This window comes from Erpetoichthys calabaricus, chromosome 3, assembly GCF_900747795.2.
Source record: "Erpetoichthys calabaricus chromosome 3, fErpCal1.3, whole genome shotgun sequence".
NCBI classification, from domain to species: Eukaryota; Metazoa; Chordata; class Cladistia; order Polypteriformes; family Polypteridae; genus Erpetoichthys; species Erpetoichthys calabaricus.
In genome coordinates, this window is record NC_041396.2 from 250,968,526 (window position 1) to 250,982,623 (window position 14,098).

Genomic DNA, 14,098 nt, shown 5'->3' on the forward strand with positions numbered 1-14,098 from the left:
AATGAGTTTTCTCCGCAGGGTGTTTGGGCTCTCCCTTAAAGATAGGATGAGAAGCTCAGTCATCAGGGAGGGGCTCAGAGTAGAGCCACTGCTCCTCCGCATCGAGAGGAGTCAGATGAGGTGGCTTGGGCATCTGATCAGGATGCCTCCTGGACGCCTCCCTGGTGAGGTGTTCCGGGCACGTCCAACCGGGAGGAGGCCCCGGGAAAGACCCAGGACACGCTGGAGGGACTATGTCTCCCGGCTGGCCTGGGAACACCTCGGGATTCTCCCGGAAGAGCTAGAAGAAGTGGCCGGGGAGAGGGAAGTCTGGGCATCTCTGCTCAAGCTGCTGCCCCCGCGACCCGACCTCGGATAAGCGGAAGAGGATGGATGGATGGATGGATAGGGAATAAAACACAGCAAAAAATGTCAAGATTGTGCATGAGAATCATTATATATTAGTGAAGCTTTTAGGGGAAAGTTCACACAGTGGGTTCGTTGTAGTTACTTTACAATTTTATTCTAACATTAGAAGTCATAAGAAACTGTAACTCATTTTAAATTGCATTAATGTGTATCCATCAGTTCCATACATATTATCGCATTAAGACATTAATTATTGGAAAGGCACATTATTAGATAGATAGATAGATAGATAGATACTTTATTAATCCCAAGGGGAAATTCACATACTCCAGCAGCACCTTACTGATACAAAAAACAATCAATGTAAACAGACTTCCATTAGAAATTGCACCTAAATGAGTCATTAGTCCCAGTTTTATTAAATACTAGCAAAATATCCGCGCTTTGCAGCGGAGAAGTAGTGTGTTAAAGAGGTTATGTAAACATATATATACATAAACATACTGTATATACATAAATATATACATATACACATCCACATATATATACATATATCAACATATATATACACATACATATATATATATATATATATATATATATATATATATATATACACACACACACACACATGCAGACACATATACATATATATACATATACATATTTGTATATCTACATATATATACACATATATACATATATATACATATACATATTTGTATATCTACATATATATAAACATATATACATATATATACATATTTGTATATGTACATACATACACATATATCTATCTATCTATATATATATATATATATATATATATATACACACATATATATATATATGTATGTGTATATATATATATATATATATATATATATATATATATATATATATATATATATATATATATATATATATATATAGCTGATTACCCAGTGGATTCGCTCACTGAGTGCAAGAGAAAAAAATAAAATGTATGTATAAAATAAGTGTAATTGCCAAATTTATTTTTGCACAAATAAAGAGTACTTACAATAACATAAAAATCAATATAAACAACATTAACATCATTATCATTTGAGAATATGAAGTAATATATAAGAAGCACATTGCATATAAATATAAATTATTAAACATTAAAATGTTCTTCTATAAAACACAACCGTGGCTATTCGTTTGTCTGTCCAGGATTTTAAATCAGCTGTAGCTCGCAAACCGTTTCACCTATTGACTTGAAATTTGGTAGACAGATACTACGTCACGTCTACTATTCGCTTTCCCACACATATGAACACATATATATATATATATATATATATATACACACATACATATACACACATATATACATATATATACATAGTGCGTTGCAACACGGGCTGTGATTGTTACATGGGAGGGAGACGACAAATCACAGCTTCCCGCTTTGTAATCGGGCTTGTGATTGCTGCTTTGACGGATGCCCAGATCCCACAGTATTTCCCCTTAGGAGAGGCGTTAGGCAAGTGTAATTGAATAGCGGTGCTGCAAGTTATTACTGTTTTTATCTTTATTTTATTTTATTGTAGAATCAACTCACAGCTGCGCGCACCAGTGCGTGCGTGGCGGATGCGTACGGCTGACGTTTTCATTGTCTACCACCTTCGCTAATCATTCTTGAGGCAGATTGAAGACTTAAGTGCCAGCTTAACTGAAAAATTAAAGAAAACATACTAAGTTTTAAAAAAAATCATTTTTAACGGGAAAAGATGCCGACGAAAGAAGAGAAGCAGCGGGACGCTAGGGTCAAGAGCTGCTCATTAAGCAGCAAGCGCATCAACCTCTGAGCAAACGAATGTTAAACGTACAGAGAAAGAGGATAAATACTATGAATGGTCATGTCAAGTGTATTCACTCCACGTTATCGTGCAGTGCGCTGTTACTGGTATTTTGATAAAAGAATCTGAATAACATATAAGAAGCGTATAAATTATTAAACAGTAAAACATTAACATTTAAGAAGTAAAGATACATTGAGTACTACTGTAGTGCTTTCGGGTATAGTACATTTTTTGTTTGCCCATTACATGCATAAATGTATACATTTTTTGGTGTACCTACCCAAGAACACGCGACATGACCCGGCAGTTAAAAATTTATCGCTCCAGCAATTTTAACTCTGTTACAAAGTCATCTAATATGGTATTGCAAACGGCAGCGGGAGCGTTTCTATAAACTCAATTTAAACTTACTGTTTACACCGTGCTTTGAAGATGCATAGTATGCGACACATGTTTCGCCGTAATTGTGGGCTCATCAGGAGAACACAGTCACTGCACTCCCTTACGGGAATCGATCCTCGGACGTAGAGGCGAAGCCCCTAACGTTGTGCCACGGCGTGAGGTTCGTTCATTTGACAGCATGTAGATCGGGGTAATTACATTGCAGGCATTCGTAGTCTGATTCACAATCTGATTGTATGGGTGGTTACCTACCCGGTAACGCTTGTGGTTGGTGAGCAAGTCGGCTAACTTCTGCCACGGTGCCCTCTTTCAGTTGCGAGAAGCAGATCATACAATGGTTGAAATAGTTTAATATATATAGCAAAATCACCGCGCTTCGCAGGGGCGAATATGGTATTGCAAACGGCAGTGTTTCTATAAACTTAATTTAAAGTTACGGTTTATACCGTGCCTTGTTTCATATTCTTTTCCTACCTTATCAATTGTGTAATGTGTTTTTTGAACAGGTTTCATTCATGTAAGTGATCACTCCTGCTGCGTTCAGTCACTTCACGTGAGCCACTCTCTTGTGTGATGTTGCGATGTCCACGGGTTTATTTAATGTTAGCTAAGACCCGGCAGTTAAAAGTTTCTCGCTACAGCAATTTTAACTCTGTTACAAAGTGATGCAAACTCTCGTTTATACCTCGTGTCTTCTCATTAAACTTGTATCTCGCGAATATGGCATTGCAAACGGCAGCGGGAGCGTTTCTATAAAGTTAAGGTTACGGTTTACACCGTGCTTTTTTATACCTCGTGTCTTCTCATTAAACTTGTATCTCGCGAATATGGTATTGCAAACGGCAGCGGGAGCGTTTCTATAAAGTTAATTTAGACTTACGGTTTACACCGTGCTTTTTTATACCTCGTGTCTTATGAAGATGCTTATATGCGTCACTCACTCGCTTCTTATTGTTTCGCTGCCTTGTCAATTGTGTAATGAATGTTTTCTTCTGCGCTCTTTGGGGCTCCTCCTTCTTTTCTACGTACTGAGTTCACAGTCAGTTCACGTGATTACGTGGGAGGCGTGATGACGCAACACGCAACTCAGTCTCCTACGGCCATCTTGCTGCCTACCATTACAGTATATGGACAAAAAAGAGGTTCCAGTTATGACCATTACGCGTATCATTTTGAAATGAAAACTGCCTAACTTTTGTAAGTAAGCTGTAAGGAATGAGCCTGCCAAATTTCAGCCTTCCACCTACACGGGAAGTTGGAGAATTAGTGATGAGTGAGTCAGTCAGTCAGTGAGTGAGTGAGTGAGTCAGTCAGTGAGGGCTTTGCCTTTTATTATTATAGATCAACAGCATTATTTAAAACATCTAAATTACCATTTGTGTAGATGAAATGATCAAAGTGCCCAATATTCAAAATTTGCACAAGCAAGATGAAACGCATCCTAAGAAGCTAATGTAGATAACTCACTGTGGCAACCCATGAGCTCTTGAAACTGAACAGTCAAAGGTTGTCCTGATAAGTGAGGGGAGACTTAACCCTTTGCTTCACCTGAATGCAAAAGACTTTTTCAAATTTATCAGCTACATATTTAATGGTTCTTGTATCATATTTACACTTTAATGTAAAAACGTTTTTGAAACTATAACATTCAAGCATCTGTACCTATATGGGTGTAGAGCCCTTTGTCATTTTCACCTGATTGCTTGAAGAACAGCCATGTTTGAGCATGACATGCAGCAGCAACCTTAGGAGGTCTTGTGTAATAAATGTTTTGCACTTGAGCTTGAGATTGACCATTATATCTACACAATTGAAATGCTTTTGAATAGTACTGTATTTAATGACAGATTGGTATGCTGATAGAAGCAAGATAAGCTTAGATAAGGAGAAAAGATGTGGGTGAAAGATTGAAGAGCAGAACAAAAAGAATTGAGAATGGAGGGCATTTTGGTATTTTAGAAGGTAACTCCACCAGGTTAGTGAAGCCCATATCTGCAAAAAGTTTTTGCATTACAATAGAAAGTTGTTCACTTGAAAAGATTTCTATTTGAAATTGTTTGTCTGAAAAAGATTGCCATCTTAATGTTATAAAAAGCTGTACCACAACCTGGTACAACTTGAAAACCCCACACCCTCTCTACCCTAGAAACACTGCAGCACCAAAACTACAGACCTCATCAGCCTAAATACTTTTGAATTGTAGCCCTCTGTAACCTTTCATCCTCCATACTTCTGCATGCTTCAACAGTACCTGGAGAGGATAATGGCTAGAGCACAAAAAGCAGCTAAACTAACAGAGAGAAAGTGAAGGTGTCCTTACTGCTGCAGTAATGTTTGTCTTACTTAATGCCTTATTGTTTTCTTTCTTTTTAGTCTTTCTGGTATGTATTTGAGAGGTGGTTATTATTTGTCATAATGTAGAGATATTAATTTATTTATTGAGCTTCTGAAAAAGCCAAAGTTCCCCTTGGGGACAAATATCTACTGTATCTATCAAGTAAAAAGCATTTGTGTTGTAATTGGTTTATGTATTTGTTGTGGTTATTTTGTCATTGTTGTGGCTTTACGTTGCTACTGTACTTCCCAAACGTCAATTTGGGCCATTTAGGATTGTGAATCTGTAAGATAGTAGAGCCACTTTGTTACTCCTTCAACAGAAAAGAGTGTAACAACACTCTGCTCCACACTACATCTATTGACCCTAGTACAACTGATCATCCAGCTAGGTACTCACACAATTCAGAAAAATACTAATGTGTTTCAAAAATTATGACAGAGCTATAATGTCAGGTCTGTTCTCAATGATGTCACATCCACCACAGGGTCAGGAGGGATAAAGCTATCTAAATAGCAATGATTCCAAACACACTATGGGATACTGATGTCAGGATAATGCCCACCGCAGTCAGCCCATGTTACTAGGCAGTATTAATCATAATAAAGCCAGCAGATGTGTTGAGTAAGGGTAAGAATCCTGAATAGAATAAATTACTCTAGCATTGTGCATGGTAGTTTTTTTCAAAGCTATGTATATGTCTAAAACTATCTGTCTGTAGTTCTCTAATACTGGTAAGTTTGTCATTCTAAAGTATATAGAAAAATGTTAGTGCTACTTCCTCAAAGAGCCAGAAACCTGGATTTCAATCCAGGCCTGGACAGTGTGTCAAGCTTGTTCGTTCTCTTAAAGTCTGTAGGGGTGATCCTGTGTGCTCCACACCCAAAGGTCAAGTAAATTTGTTCAATGGGAAACGTAGAACTGGCCCATTTTAAGTTACAGAGTTAGTGATTTTGGCTTGCAGTAGACTAGCATCACATCTAGGGTAAGCTCTTACCTTGTGCCAGATGATATTTGGATAGGCTTTAGTTCTCTGTTACCCTAAAATTGCATTACATTTGGTTGAGTGCTTGAATGGGCACTGTGATGTACTTTAGACCCCCTAACCCCCAAGGACTGCTTAATGCCTTGTACCTGCAGCTGCAAGGGTAGGCTCTTGCCACTCATGACCTTAAACTGGTTTAAGCAGATTTCAGAATTTTATGTCATATAAATTTAAAAAGATGGATAGATTAGCCTATGCACTAGTGTAATAAGTAACAATTCAAAAGCCTGTAGTGTGTAAATATGTGTTTAGAAACTGGACTGTTATCAATAAAGCAATCAGTACTCAGAAGTTTAACAACACTAAATACAATATAATCTTTGCTAATCTCTTTATACTTTGTTCTGCAGAAAGCATCTCTGCCTTCCTCTTCTATCCACAAATGTAATATGTTCCATTTATATAAAAAGTGTCAGTCCAGTGATCACAGTATTGCAGGACAAGATAGAAGGCCAGCTTGATAAAATCAGTCTTATAGTCAACACAGGTAGGCAAACCATATCTCAAGCCAGGAAAAGGTGAGGCACAGAATATTAGATTTAAAGGAGTCAGCTACTTGATGAAGGCCGTGAAAAGTAGTATGCATTGTCCCATTTGGGCTTAACATTCAGTAGCTCACTAAGACTTGTCTACTAAAACAACAGCCATGAGATTCCTATGCTGAGCTTTCTGTATCACGAGGGTATCCTCTACATTTATGCATCCTCATCTCTTTCCAGACTGCACTCAGAATGGACTAAATTCTTGGAATGTATTTCTGTTTTTTCCACTCTTCTTCTAATGTTTATACTGGCATAACTAAATAATATGGACTTGAGGCTGAACTTCCCCTTGCATGGCTTCTGATAAGGGTAATGATAATCAGTATAATGTGAAATCTCTCATATCGCTCCTGGCTTTGGTGTACCTCCAGATACTCATTGATACTAAATGTAAATTCTTGGGGGTGGGATGACAAGCAACTGAACCCTTGATAGATGAAGGACAAAAGAGTGTACCAATAAAATACATACAGGCCTACGAAATTGGACAAGGGAAGGTGTCATCTGTTTTATAAAAATAGCCAGCAGCGATTTTGTGTGAATGTGAATGTGCGTGACTTTCACTTGAGTTTTGAATCTGTGCCAAGTGAAACGAATGCAAAGTCCCACTCAGGGGAATCCTAAAACAACATACATAATGTAAATATTAAACTTCTACAGATCATTCTTGAAATTGCACTGTTTTTTCAAGTAAAGGATGAAATCAGGAGAAATCATTTCAGATTTTTAAACTTTTAATAAGAAACTATAACCAGCAAATTTTTAATGAAATCAAAAGAATAATTTTTAAGAAAATAATTAAAAATTTGGAAATTAAAAGCCTCTTTTATGCATGTACACTAATATGTGCTTTGTATGATCCTTTACTTTGATTCTAGGAGTAAGTCTAGTTTGACAGATCTCTATCAACTTAGTCATGGACATGTCCTGCCCTTCCTGGAAAGTGATAGGAATGAGACAAAGAGTCTACCAAGAACTGTGTCGAACTGAGGAATTGTACACACACCAGGCCATCCAAAGACTTTTTTATGCCAAAAGCTAAGAAACAGGACAAGGTACTGTAAGATATTTCCATCTACACCAAACCCATAACATGCCTGGCACCTGGTTTCAAGGTTATTTTTTTCCATTACAAGCAGGAATTTCAAAGAAGATATTTCTTGCTCAGTGGTTACATTAAATAAAAAAGGTGGATATTTGCAAACTGACTCTAACTTTTACTTTTCTGACAAAGTCTTGCAAAGTATCAGATGCTTGTTAGTAACTCATTAATTGCTGTGCTGTTTTGTATTCTTATTTTTTAATACATGTGATTTATAAATTTACTGAATATTTTCAATTCTGTGATTTTTGTGTTACTATGTTATTGGATGGCTTTCTATGGTTGACATATGGTATATACAGTACCCTCTTTAATAAAATCCCTGTGTGCGTCCAGGCGTCCGTGTGTGTGTGTCTTCTGGTGAAGTGCGCATGCGCGGGGCATGGTGCGATGCGCGATATTACTGTCAGAGAAAGTTAGAGGCATTTTACGGAAATACAAACCAGTATTACTGTGAGAGGAAATTAAAGGCACACAATACAGTGACGCATATTACAGCCACATACAAGCCAGTATTACTGTCAGAGGAGATTAAAGGCATATTACAGATGCGCATGCCTGTATTACCGCTAGAGAAAATTAAAGGTATATTACGGACGTACAAGCCAGCAGACGTACAAGACGGTATTACTGCCACAGAAAATTAAAGACACACAATACACGGCGGCAGCCCACGAAGAACGGTCAGCTCAGCAAGTAAACATCAACAAAAGAAAGGCTGAAAGAAAGAAAAATACGACCAACAAAAAGAATGAGGTCAAAGTCCCTTGCCATTTAATATAGACTGTTCTTACTAATGTTTATGTACTACTGTTCTAGCGCCCGTTATTGTAACGGGCTAAATGACTAGTAATATAATAATAATAATATTATAATACAGTATTACACCACTGTTACTCAAGTGATTTGTGAACTCGTGCTATCATACTACCATATAAATGATGGCAGCATGTTCAGTAATTTGACTATACTTTCGATAAAACCTAAGGAAACAGTCAGACTAGATTTTCAGCATTTTTCAAAAGCTAACAATTATTGTACAACAATAAACATTGTAATTTTCTGAATACAACTGTAATTAATGCCTTTTTTGGGTTGGTGATTCCCATGTTTTGACCTTTGATTTTTGCAATGCCTTGCAAAGGATCCCTTTCAAACAGTACTTACTCTCTGCCACTCAACAATATTTTTAGTCCCATTAGACAAGCCTAAGCCTAAAGTGAACACAAAAATACTGACAGGAGGGGCAGTTTGCAGGCAATAGAATTCACTAAGGGAATAGTTCCAGTCAAATGCCAACCTTGTTTTTCAGAAACTATTGTACTTCTTTTTAATAGAATTATGGTTTAAAGATGGTAGAAGAATTAAATGAATGGAAAATGAGAAATATTTTTAGAGAGTCAAGGATGGGGGGCTGTCAAGAGGCAGGGCCTGTTAAAGCCCATTGTTGCACTTCTTGTGTGATTTTGGGCTATACAGAAATAAATTGTATTGTAAATAAAAATGCTACTAAAGCCATATCAATGCTCAGTGGAGTCATCTCTTTAAAATGTTCTCATAACTTTTAAAGTGACTTTGTGAAGATAGCAGAAGTATGTGGTAGATGAAAAATTGTTGGTGGTGAAAAGTGAGGAAAAATAAAGAAAAATTTCTCAAATTTTCCCCTTAAGATCACACTCTTCAGCAAGTGGCTAAAACCAAAAGAAGCTTCAGTGTGGCAGATAATGAAGTATCTATTTTATGAGGACAGTACACTGTCATGTGTAGCAGTAGAGATTGTTATCGACCTCTTGAACCGTCAGGTACCACGCCAAACATCAGGTAAAAGTGCAATACTTTTTCTTTTTATTACAATACTGTCCACTCCACACTACACATACAATAATCAATATTCCAATAATCCAATACTAATCCTCCTCTCCCAAACACTTAGCCACCCTTCCTCCCAGCTCAGCTCAGTGTTCTGGTCTCCCAGAGTCCTTTATATAGTCCATAACCCGGAAGCGTTTCTCTCTTCTGTCCATGTGACCGTGGACACTTCCGGGTCAGATAAAAGCTCCTTTCTTCAACCTGGAAGCACGTCGTTTCTCCTGTTCACGTGACCAGAACATACTTCCAGGTTATAGGGCACATAACACTCCCCAAGCCTCCCTCCTGGTGGTCCCCATGGTATCCAGCAGGGCTGTGTATACAAACTACAAGGTCCATAAGGCCCTGCTGGAATTCGGGGAACCTCCATGCTGTTGGGAGGGCTCCACCTGGCGGCCTAGAGGTGTGGGCCGGAATTTTTAGCCGGCCATCCATCACACATGGTTTTGGTGAAATGCCACATACACTAATTTTACATTAGGTATTGTATATAAGTGACTGAAATACTAAACCAGTTGTCTAAGAAACACATTCTAGAGCTTGGTAATGATAATTATAAGATACAGTCACATCTGAAAAAATAGAATATTCAGACATTATTAAGGTTAATTAAGGACATTATTAAGAAGGTCTTTCAACTCAAGCAGTTTGGGTTTCAGTCTGGTCTGCTCAGTGCAGAATTTGCATATTCTGCCTGTGTGCATGTACAGTGACTTTCCCTTCACATCCTGAGGATGTGCACACCAGGGCAAATGGAGACTTTATGTGAATATGATTGAGCATGCACTGCATGCACTGCACTGGACTAACTACAGTTAGGTCCATAAATATTTGGACAGAGACAACTTGTTTCTAATTTTGGTTCTGTACATTACCACAATGAATTTTAAATGAAACAACTCAGATGCAGTTGAAGTGCAGACTTTCAGCATGTGAAGCAACTAAAGCATTTTTAACACAATCGCTTCATTTCAGGGGCTCAAAAGTAATTGGACAAATTAAATAACTGGAAATAAAATGTTCATTTCTAATACTTGGTTGAAAACCCTTTGCTGGCAATGGCAGCCTGAAGTCTTGAACTCATGGACATCACCAGATGCTGGGTTTCCTCCTTTTAAACGCTCTTCCAGGCCTTTACTGCAGCGGCTTTCGGTTGCTGTTTGTTTGTGGGCCTTTCTGTCTGAAGTTTAGTCTTCAACAAGTGAAATGCATGCTCAATTGGGTTAAGATGAGGTGACTGACTTGGCCATTCAAGAATTTTCCACTTCTTTGCTTTAATAAGCTCCTGGGTTGCTTTGGCTGTATGTTTTGGGCCATTGTCCATCTGTATCATGAAACGCTGCCCAATCAATTTCACTGCATTTAGCTGGATTTGAGCAGACAGTATGTCTCTGAACACCTCAGAATTCATTCGGCTGCTTCTGTCCTGTATCACAGTGTCCCAGTGCCACTGGCAGCCATGCACGCCCAAGCCATCACACTGCCTCCACCGTGTTTTACAGATGATGTGGTATGCTTTGGATAATGAGCTGTTCCACGCCTTTTCCATACTTTTTTCTTGCCATCATTCTGGTAGAGGTTGATCTTGGTTTCATCTGTCCAAAGAATGTTTTTCCAGAACTATGCTGGCTTTTTTAGATATTCTTTAGCAAAGTCCAATCTAGCCTTTCTATTCTTGAGGCTTATGAGTGGCTTGCACCTTGCAGTGCACCCTCTGTATTTACTTTCATGCAGTCTTCTCTTTATGGTAGACTTGGATATCGATACGCCTACCCCCTGGAGAGTGTTGTTCACTTGGTTGGCTGTTGTGAAGGGGTTTTTCTTCATCGTGGAAATGATTCTGCGATCATCCACCACTGTTGTCTTTGGTGGATGTCCAGGACTTTTTGCGTTGCTGAGTTCACAAGTGCTTGCTTTCTTTTTCAGGATGTACCAAACTGTAGATTTTGCCACTCGTAATATTGTAGCAATTTCTCGGATGGGTTTTTTTAGTTTTCGCAGCTTAAGGATGGCTTCTTTCACCTGCATGGAGAGCTCCTTTGACCGCATGTTGTCTGTTCACAGCAAAATCTTCCACATGCAAGCACCACACCTCAAATCAACTCCAGGCCTTTTATCTGCTTAATTGATAATGACATAATGACAGACTTGCCCACACCTGCCCATGAAATAGCCTTTGAGTCAACTGTCCAATTACTTTTGAGCCCCTGAAATGAAGGGATTGTGTTAAAAAAAATGCTTTAGTTGCCATACATTTTTATGCAATCGTTTTGTTCACCCCACTGAATTAAAGCTGAAAGTCTGCACTTCAACTGCATCTGAGTTGTTTCTTTTAAAATTCATTGTGGCAATATACAGAACCAAAATTAGAAAAAAGTTGTCTCTGTCCAAATATTTATGGACCTAACTGTAGTACTGCTGGGATAGACCCCAGATCCCCTTAACCTGAACTGGATTGTGCAGATTCATAAATGGACGGATTATTTGAACATGTTTCATGAAGGTCTGAATATTAAGATGCTGTTCCATTTTAATTGTTTAACATATTCACAGAAGCTCAACTACTGGAAGCATCTTTGCAGACTTTTGATGACATGATTTCATTTTAATGATGTGGTTAAGCAGAGCCATTTGCACCTTTTTTGTAGCTTGTGCTACATTATCTAGCAGATTAATCTGTTAACTAGCTATTCTTTATGGCTTACTGCCAGCTCAAATGCCTCCCTGTTTGCCTAGTTGTGTTAAAGGGGACAGCCATGTTAACTTCTGCAAGATATGCAGAACTAAACTTTTTTTTTTAAACTGAGAACTTTATTTTACCAGTCCATTTTTAAAGAGAAATATAAGTGTTCTGTTTTTGTGGTAGCATTTCTTAAATGACACAAGAGGTTATTAGCACAGCTATAACAATTCTCACAACATGACTGAGTTTTGGCTCTTGGGCAGCACAATGTGTACAACTTTTAAGTGTGGTCTAGTGGCTAGTGGATGCCCATTATACAAGGCTATGGGTTCCTGGAGCTTCTACTGCATGCATTTGGTGCTTCTACATGTGGAGCAAAACCTGTGTTTGCATACTTGGTTTTATGTTGACTGTGTTCGATGTCTGCATGTGTTTTGTCTTGTGCTTTTGCTGTTTTGAATTTTAATGGAATGGAGAGCCTAGTATCCAGTCTATGACCCTGAAGACTGTACCTCTACTGTTTGAAGTTGAGGTTGTCCTCCTCTGTCTCATCAGGCTATAATCTCAGGTATTCATGGATTTTTGTAGCCAAGCGTTGTAACATAAATAGTAACATGTTTCCTACAGGTAAGAAGTGAGCAGCTGGCTTAGACAGAAGAGTACAAGTAAACTGGACTATTAGTCACAGGGTAGAGGCAATCCAGGGAGTGTCCATGAGTGTAGTGGAAGCAGCTTTGAAGATATGACAACTGAGTGTGCCAATGAAACAGAACCTTGGTCCTTAGTCAAGGATTTTGACTTACTACTCCATCAGCATCCCTATATGGTCACAATCTCTGGGCAGTGACTAAAAGAATAAGATCACAAGTACAACCAAGAAAAATGAGGTTCACGAAAGACTGCTGGGCTAACTCTTCTACAAAGAGAATAAAGGTCAGAAATATGGAAGGATTTCATAGTAGAACTGATAATTCTGTGGATATACGGGAGCCAGTATAAGGCGTTTACAAATATGTTTGGATGGGTACCTCAGATGAGAGATATACAAGGTATGTTCCATGGGGAGAACACCTGGTGGAAGATACAAATGCTGGAGAGAATAGAATCAGTCTGTCATATGCCATGGCTCAAGTTACTGGGCTCATTTCCAAGATTAGGGGCTATCCCTTCTTTTGCTAAAGAGACACGATTCCTAGAGCTCCCTTTAGGGGGTTCTTTGTACTTGCACACCTGCAGTTTCAGTAGCAATCTCTCGAAGGGGTGGGGCAGTCAATGTTTGCTTCCAACTTGAAAGGTGTGTCAAGCCATAGTGTCATTTACAATTTTAGAGCAGCATCTTGGTCCTTCCTTTTAGACAGAAGTGGCCTTCTCTGTTCACAAATGGACTGTGCACTCTTTTTTCTGGCCTTAATGGCCTCTGTTCCCACCCAGCCACCCACTACATTTAAAGGACCAGCCATCCATGTTACCTGCTGGGTTGACTGGATGCCAGAATCTAGGGCATAGTTCTCTCTCCTTCTCTCTTATCTTTATTGATGGCTGGCCATACCTATTGCTCAACCAGGTCACTATGCCTGAAAGGATCTTTAGCTCAAAAGTGGGCATAATAACAAATATTTATAGTTTATTATTTAAATTATTTATTGCCCCAATGCTCGTGAGGGCCCACGGGCAACTGCCCAACGTGTCCATGCGTTAGGACGGCCCTGGATGAATGAACTGCCTGGTTTGTGTCACCTTCTTCTCTAGCATGTGTTCACCAAGAGCATGAAGTCTTTCTCATTTCAAGGTTCCGAAGGACAGGGCGTCTGTGGGATGTTACAATACCCATAGCTAACTTGGCATTCAAACAACTTAATAGGTTTGAATGTTTTAATTCAAATTAGCAAAAAAATTACAAATGTACTAAGCCAAGGGTTCCAAATACTGCCCAGCTGCTGTGG